Source organism: Gossypium arboreum, chromosome 4, assembly GCF_025698485.1.
Source record: "Gossypium arboreum isolate Shixiya-1 chromosome 4, ASM2569848v2, whole genome shotgun sequence".
Taxonomy (NCBI): domain Eukaryota; kingdom Viridiplantae; phylum Streptophyta; class Magnoliopsida; order Malvales; family Malvaceae; genus Gossypium; species Gossypium arboreum.
This window is the reverse complement of record NC_069073.1, coordinates 113,464,112-113,472,766: the sequence shown is the minus strand read 5'-3', so window position 1 is coordinate 113,472,766 and position 8,655 is coordinate 113,464,112. Positions and strand designations below refer to the sequence as shown.

The following is an 8,655-nucleotide window of genomic DNA, read 5'->3' as shown; positions in this document are numbered from 1 at the left end:
TCCCCATAAACACCAAAACAAAAACGTGCATGACAATGAAATTAGGAATTTGTGATCACTTTTGATGACTTTCTTTTAAAATCTAACTTCTTTTATTTTTAAGAATTATTCATCCCTGGCTAATATTTGGAGTTTTAATATGGGTTTGATTGAATTACATTATAGTGGGTTGTTATATATATATATATATAGGTAGAAGTGTTTATAGATTGAGTTATTTAGATTTAGTTGAGTTTCGATTTAAAAAAAATTTAAGCTCAAACTTAATTAGACTCATTCAGAAAAATTTTATTCTGTTTAAAATGATAAAATGTATTTTATATTAATATTTATATATTTTTATAATTAAATTTACATAAAAATATTTTGAAAAATTATTTTATTTATATTCGACTGAATTGAACTAGTTTATAGATAAATTTCTTTTATCCAAACTCAATCCAAATTAGATCGTATAAATCATCCTATTTATAAACAACTCTATTTTTTTTCTTAGCAAAGAGAGCTCTAATTGCAAGAGAATATATGTATTCAATTTTTTTATTTTTAATAAAAATATTTTAATGTTATATGATTAATGCAAGTAATTATTATTATTAAAAGATAAGCTACCCTTCTCAAAGCCAAAAATGCTGGTTGAGGAGGATACCAATAGAGCACGTATTTTTCCTTTCTTGTGCCATTTTGCGGACGTAGTTTGGTGAGCATAAGCTTTTAGCTACCGTTCCAATGTGTCTAGGTATTCAACTATTTCATCATCATTTGAAAGGTGAGCAAAGATAGATTTGTCAACTTAATTGAAAAGCTCAAAATTCATGCTTGTTTGAGGGTAAAATTTGTGGTCCAATTTGATTTCAGAACATCAAATTTTTTTAGAAAAAAGCATGCATGCTGAGAAATCAAACAAACAGTTAGAGACAACTACAAGTTAGATACCTCAGATTATGTGATCAAAATTAATTTTGATGTAGCCTTCATTATATCGCAAATGGTGGTTAACATTATTCCAATTACTAGGGATTCTGATGGATCAATTGTTTTGTGCTTATCAACAATAAAGGTGGGTGAAGCTTTAGCCTTAAAGAATGGTGTGCTATCATTTATAAAATATTTATTATTTTATATGTATTGGATTAAATGCTAATTTTCAAGTTTTTGTATAATGTTTCATTAATCAAGTTTGACTTAGGAAAGTACGTATAAAATATAAGTCGAACTGAATAAGATAAAGAATTCGATCCATATATTAGAATGCGAAGAAATTAAATAGTAAGATTTTTATAAATATACATTTGTTGGGTATAGTTAAGCAAATATTAGAAGTTTTTAATTTAGATACTTTTATAATATAAAAATTTTAATTAATTATTTGTAACTTTCTTCTCATTGTATTTGAAGCATATTTATATTAATATATGTACATTTAGTTAGAAGGATGAATCTGCATAACTTAAATGGTTACTTGGTCTCAGTTTTTCAGTCTATTTTATAGATAAATAGTTTTATTATAAACGGTGTAAAAAGGTTGAGATGGCCGAGTTGGTCTAAGGCGCCAGATTAAGGTTCTGGTCCGAAAGGGCGTGGGTTCAAATCCCACTCTCAACATTTGGTTCTGTATTTTTACAATCAGACAAATAAGAGCATAACAAAGCCCATTCCTTATTACTTAGCCCAATCCCAGCTCTATTAATTGGTCTCCATACATAATGCTTTTATTTTTATTTTTATTTTTATTTTCTATGTAAAAATATATTTGGCTATGTTATAAAAATATGTACTTGTATGTATACCTGTTATATTTTATGTAATGGATTTCGCGCGAATTTTATATGCGATTTTGATTTTGTGTATATATATTTTGTTTTATTTTTAAAAAAATAAATTTCATATTCTAATAATTGAAAATTAAAAGAAATATTTGATAAATGAAGATAAAAATTTGTTTTTAATAATAAAAATATGAGAAGCATGTTAGGTTTTTTTATTTCATTATTGCAAAATTTTATATTATTTACGGTAAATTATATGTGTTGTTTTGAACTTTGGTCAAAATTACATTTCGACTACTAAACTTTTAAAACTACGTAATAGCCATTAATGCTATTGGATTGTTACATTTTGTCACTCATCTATAATCTCTCGTTAATGACACGTTAATTTAAAAGATTAATGACCAATTTGATCCTTGAAATATAAATAAAATATTATTTTGATATTTTAAATATTTTCTTAATAATTATTCTAAAAGTTTTAAAAATATTAAAATAAATTAAAATTATTTGAAAATATATAATGTATTATAAATAATTATTGCAAAATTTTATAATAATATTTATATTAATATTAAATAAAAATATTTTTATTAAAATAAAATAACCCCACCTCTGTCCCTCCCCCAACGCCACCGCCTCTCCCTTCTATTGTCCTATTTAAGATATTAAGATAAATTTATGAGTAATTTTAAATATTGTATGAAAAAATCTAACTTGCATAGAGGGAGATTTGAACCACTAACCTAAGACAGACGTATAGGCAACTTACTTGTACATATGGTATTGGTTGAGCTATGTAGCTCAGTACAATACTTGTAAGTATGTTGATTATATCCTTTAGTTTAGTTATTTGAATCCTTGTGCACAAATAACCTAAATAATTAATTTTATGATTATACTTACGTAAATATTAAATTAATTTAAAATTTTACAATGACCAATATAATTATATTACTAAATCTAGAAAATTTATAAAACTAATTTAGATTTACACTAGGAAATCCCTACTTATATGCATTATATATGCAAAGTTTTGCTTCAATAACAAAAGTCATGTTGATTATAGTAAAAAAAAAAATCAAATTCTTGATTAAAGTATTCAAAATGTGTATTTACCAAATTTGAATTCAACTTTTTTAACTTGATAGCTAAAATAATATTTTAAATTTCAATTCAACTTTTTTTATACATGGCACCCATTCTTTTTACTTCAATATTAATTCATCAGTTTATTTTATTTCATTTTATTTATTTTTCTTTTCATTTTTTTCAACTTCTCCAAAATAAAATGAGTTAAAAATTTTCAATTTAATTTGCATCAATTTTTTTTCTATAAAGCACTACTTTCACATAATACTAGAATTAATTATATTTTGTTCGCCAAACATGTAACGACTCAAAATTCAGTGGTGTCGAAAAATATGGTTTTGAGACCCTGTTTTCGTAAATTGAGTCCATAAATATTAAATATAAATATTTATGGAGTTAGTATATTGATGAATTGAAATTTGATTAAGTAATTTAGCGAAATTGTGAGTAATTAAGGCCTAGGGACTAAATTGTAAAAGTTCAATCACTATAAAATTTTAATTAGGAAATGGATTGAGGATCTAGATAGAAATTATCTGAGGGTTAAAAGGGTAAATAAACTATTTTTTTTTATATAGATAGTGGGACGTAATGTTGATATCTATTATGCCTAATTTATAATTAAATTAAACTAAATATGTTTTAATAATTAATTAAGCTTACTTAATTAAGTTAACTAGTTTACTAATTATACTATATATATGTTAGGGGGATGAAAGCTTATCATCTTTATCCCAACCGAAACCACCATTGAAAAAAAGAAGAAAATTTCAAGATTTTCGTCAAAATTTCGGCTTTATAATAGGTAATACAATATAACCATTTTCTTTTAATCTTTATAGATTTGAGGTCATGAGAGCTTGATTTAGCTAGCCCATGTAACAATTTATGAAACTACTAAAGTTTTAGAAAGTTATTATTGTTGATTTCTTGAAGAATTAGGTGTGAATTTGATAGAAATTAAGGTTAGTTTAAGAAAAAAGACTAAATTGTAAAGCTTAATTGTTGATTTCATGCATTAGGAAACAAATTGAATGAAACACAAAACAAATTGATTTCGTACAATGTCGCAACAATATCCTTCGTAATGTCATGACATTGAGCAGATAAAGAGTGATGTCACGACATCGTCCTTTGAAACGTTGCAACATTGTGCAGGCAGAGCGACATCGTGATGTCAGGTAAGACAATGTTGCAACATTACACAATGTCTCAACGCCATGCCCTATAGTGTCTCTTATTGTACTATGTGTTGGGATGTCAGTATGCCTCGTGGCTTATTAAAAAATTATTTTGGAGATCATAGCCCTTGGACCCATGTACGAGGAATGATCTAGGTTGATAAAGGTTGAAATTAGACTTTAAATGATTTAAAAAACAAATATTGGTATGGGTTTGAAGCTTCTATTGATGTCGCAAACTTCAGTTGCAACGAAAATGTTTCGGACTGTAACGCCCCGATTAACTTATTTTTGTTTTTGTGAAATTTGAAAAATATGTATCTGTTTTTGTGGCTAAGTGTTCTGATTATGTGTTTGAGGTCTTGGGTTCAAGTTCCATTTTTGGCAATTTTGTTATTTTTTATCCTAACCTTATCCCTGCTGGGTAGGCTTATGTAATATTCTTTGTAAACTCATATCAAAATAAGCTTGCTGGTTTGAGTGGTAAAAAGTTAGTTTGTTGGGGGTTTTATGGTCGAATTCCTGTGTGAGCCAGGGTGATAATTTTTGTTTCAGTTGGCTGAGAGAGTTTGGATGAACTTGAAATTTTGAGTTGGTTGGATTGTTAATGGATGTAGTCGGATTATGTCCAGATTAATCAATTTTATTCTTATCTTATTATTTTATTTTATTTTTCTCTCTCTTCCCAAAACCTTTTGACGTTTCTTCTTCAAATTCCTTTTCCAAACGTTTTCTTTTTGATTTCTTCTTTCTTAGATTTTTGTTCGCTATACTGTCGTTCAATCACTGTGTTTTAAGTTCCGTAATCCCTGCTCAGACTGTGGTAGGTAAGTATTCTTGAAGTTTTGTACAATTGGGAATCATTTTCAGGTGTGTTAATATGGTGAATTCTTGTGTAGGTGTTAATCAAAAGGATCGAAATTCATCTTCTATCGTGTAGTGTGTTTGGGCTATCATAATTGTTTTGGTAAGTGATCGAGCCTTTCGATTGAGTAAAATTTTCAAGTATGTCGATTGGGGTTTTGATAGATTAGTGTTTTGGTACTTGGAATTGATCAATTGAATGGTGTTTTTTTAGGAAGGGCTCGAGATTGCTTACGTGTCAAAATCGAACTAGGTGTGTACTCTTATGCGAGAAAACGAGGTTCAACGAAAGCTGAAAACTGAGTTTTTTGACGCCACACAGGTGTGCGGCTGGCCGTGTGTGAGATACGATCGTGTGACGGCAAATGTGTGGTTGTGTGGGCCACATAGGCTAAGTCGGATTGGGCGAGTGGGCCATACGGGTGAGACACATGGGTGTGTGGGTTTTGGGCTAGGCCATGTAGGCTATACTATTATGTGGGCCCAAAATACTAAAATTTTCCCTAGAGTCACACGGGTCATTTCGATCGATTGTGGACCTACCGTAGAGTCAGTAAAGGCTAACCAAATCTTAATTCATGTGATCTGATATTCTGATAGTCTGATTTGAGTAGGGATCTGATTTGTATGTCTAACTATTCTATTTGAGTATATATGTTATCTATATACGAGCATGTTAAGCATGATAATTCTGTTAATTCTGTATTTTGTATTGGTGTTTATGATGGGATCTGCATATATGGAGGAAGTGGTTTGTACAGCGGCCTTTCGCCTATTATTTGGCAGTTTGGCTATATATTATTTTGTTATGTGTCGCATCTACACTATATGTTATGTAGGGATGATGGATGTTTTTAACCCCACATAGTGTGATGGGATGGCCAGATATGGTGTGTAAAGGATGGGGGTAGGATTCTGTATATCTATTCTATACATCTGATTCTGATATCTGCATCTGTTAAAGACTTAGGTTCGATTCTATTTTTGTCTGCATATGAGATTCTATGTATGTTGCATTACTATCTCTATTAGATTACACACTGAGTTTATGGAAACTTACATCTATTTGTTTGATCTGAACTGGTAACCCTCAATCATAGGCAGGTCAGTACGACAGAGGCTCAGCGGTGACCATTCGTTGGGAAACTGTTTCCCCATTACCATTAGTTTTTGGTATTTTAAATTCTGAATTTATTTGAGAGTTTGTAATTTTTGGAACTCCCTAGACTATATGATTTTAACTGTTGGTTTTGGATTGGTTGTGTTTAAGTTTTTTAAAATTATAATGATTGGCAAATTATGGTTTTATACGAATAAATGTTTTGAAAACACAAGCAAATGGTTTTTCTGAAGACAAGAATGATTTTTTTATATTTCTGCTGCAAATTAATCAAATACTTTAAAGAATAATGTATAACTTTTTTTATTAAGATTATAAAAATGAGTTTATTTGAAACATATAGACTCTGGTTGGTATCAAATAACGTGATTTATTTTAACCAAAAAGACGTGTATTAAAACCCTTCTTCGTAACAGTCTTTGATTCAGCCATAACGTCTAAGCTGGATTTAGAGTGTTACATTTAGTGGTATCAGAGCCAGGTTACAAAACTCGGGATGTGAATTTTAGGTTTCAAAATTTTATTTGAAAAAGGACTGGTTTCAAACAAAAACTTGTTTTATCTTGAACGAGTATGTGGTTTACCAAGTCTCCGGAGCTGATTTTATAGGTATTTCTAAACTTAGATAGAACTTTCTGAAAACACAGTAGTTAGTACTTTTTGAAACTGTATTGAGTAAGTTAGAGACTAAAATCTCTGAAATACTTTTGAACTTCTGATAACTTAAGCATAAAATATCTACTAATAAACACTAGAACTGATGCATAAAATTTTAAAATATAACATTTAAAATTTTGATGAGCGCACGTAGAACACGCGGTAGAGGTATCCGTGGACGCGACGGGCACCGTAGAAGGACTCGAGTTGAGTCTTCCTCTTTGGGCAATATGCCAAAATTGGACACGAGTGAGACTCCGGCTACACCTTCTGTTGAGACCAGGTCTCAGAGCCGATCAGCTGGGGACGACACGCTGTCTCAAGCTATGTTGAGGGTTTTAGAAAGGGTTATTGGACTCCATTTTGGATTTGGGGGGCTAGGGGTCAGTAACTGAACGACTCTGGTCCAATAGAGCTGAGTTGTTTAGAGGCTTCACTAGAGTCGGCCCTACTGTGGCCGAGTATTGGTTGGAGGCTATCGAGATGATCATAAATGACATTGACTTCCCATGAGAGGTAAATGGCTTTGGTCTTCATCTAAAAATGGGTTTTGTTTGGTCTCAATCTATTCACTTTGTTGTTCTTAACTCTTGACAACTTGTATAGGATTTACTTTTGTGTTCATTGATAGTGTAATGTACAATAATTTGTTGATGATTCGCTGTCAAATTCCTCGTCGAATGCTTGATTTTACTACTGGTTTAGATCTATAAGTGAATATCAATAGTGAATTTACTTTAGCTATTTGAGAATTCTCTATCAAATTTCAATAATTTGCTTGTTTGCTTCACTGGCTGAAGAAGCATGTCCACTGATGATGATTCACTTAACTAGCTAAAATCATGACAAAGGCAAACGCACCTATCGTATAGTAGTATAGCTATGGTGAGTTGAGAATATCGTATCCACGATGATTAAAAGTACCAGTAATTACTAACTTTTTATTATCTAGCCTATAAATTGAAAAGGTTGTTTTTAATCCAAAATTCATCTAAACTAATTATTAAGACGTAATAGAGAATTAAGTAGAAAATATTCAAATGAACCAATGAGAGAGACAATACCCAGGAAAGAATCCACCTAGACTTCACTTATTATTCTGAATCTGAATTAAACGATTTATTCACTTGCTTGATCCGTAAAAATCCCTAAATTATATTAATATCTTTTTCGAGAGTAAAAATAACTGACTCTAGTTGATTAATTTAAATCTCTTTCTAATTAAAACCCTTATTATCGCATTAGCTCGATCTATGGATTCCCCTATTAGCTTTGACTCTAATCCAGTAGATTTATGTCATCCTATTTCTAGGATTATATGCAACTCCACTCAATTATGCCAGATCTACTTTTAAACAATGACTTTTGCTCCACTGAAATAAGCACATCAATCATGAATTAATATCCTAAAAATATTAAAACATGGAATAAGTACACATAATTGAGATAAAAAAAATCAAGTATTTATTATATAATTCAGAAGTTAAATGATAAAATCCATCATAGGTTTCATCTTTCCTAGGTATCTAGGGAATTTAGTTCATACTTTGGAAGGAAAACATATCAAAATTAGGAAAACAACAAAACATAAAGAAACCCAAAAACTTCTAGAGAAGTTGACTGGAGATCTTCAATCTTGTAAGAGATCCTGCTTCTGAGCTAATTTTGACGGTGTTCTTCGAGTAATTTTTTTGTTCTTCTTTGTGTGCTCCCTTAAGTCCTCTTCTAGTGTGTATTTATAGACTTTAGAATGCTCAGAAACCCTAAAAATTAGCTTTTTCTGCGTGTTTGGGTAACAGGGAGCGATATCGACATGAGTTGGCATATGGGCGTGTGGCCAGCCTGTGTGGCTCAAACGATCGTGTACTCAGCTCGTGTGGGAATGGCTAGGCCGTGTGGATTCTAAAAGTAGCTCGTTTTGTCAGATTTTGGCTCGTTTTCCGTTTTTTTTGCTCCCCTATGCTCTCTTAAG

General features: G+C 30.6%; 1 non-coding gene across 1 annotated transcript; it reads left to right on the top strand.

Moving 5' to 3' along the window:
* Positions 1–1,524: 1,524 nt before the first annotated feature.
* Positions 1,525–1,605, top strand: TRNAL-AAG (transfer RNA leucine (anticodon AAG)). Its single transcript has one exon. It is a non-coding gene; the product is annotated as a tRNA-Leu (tRNA).
* The last annotated feature ends 7,050 nt before the right edge of the window (positions 1,606–8,655 follow it).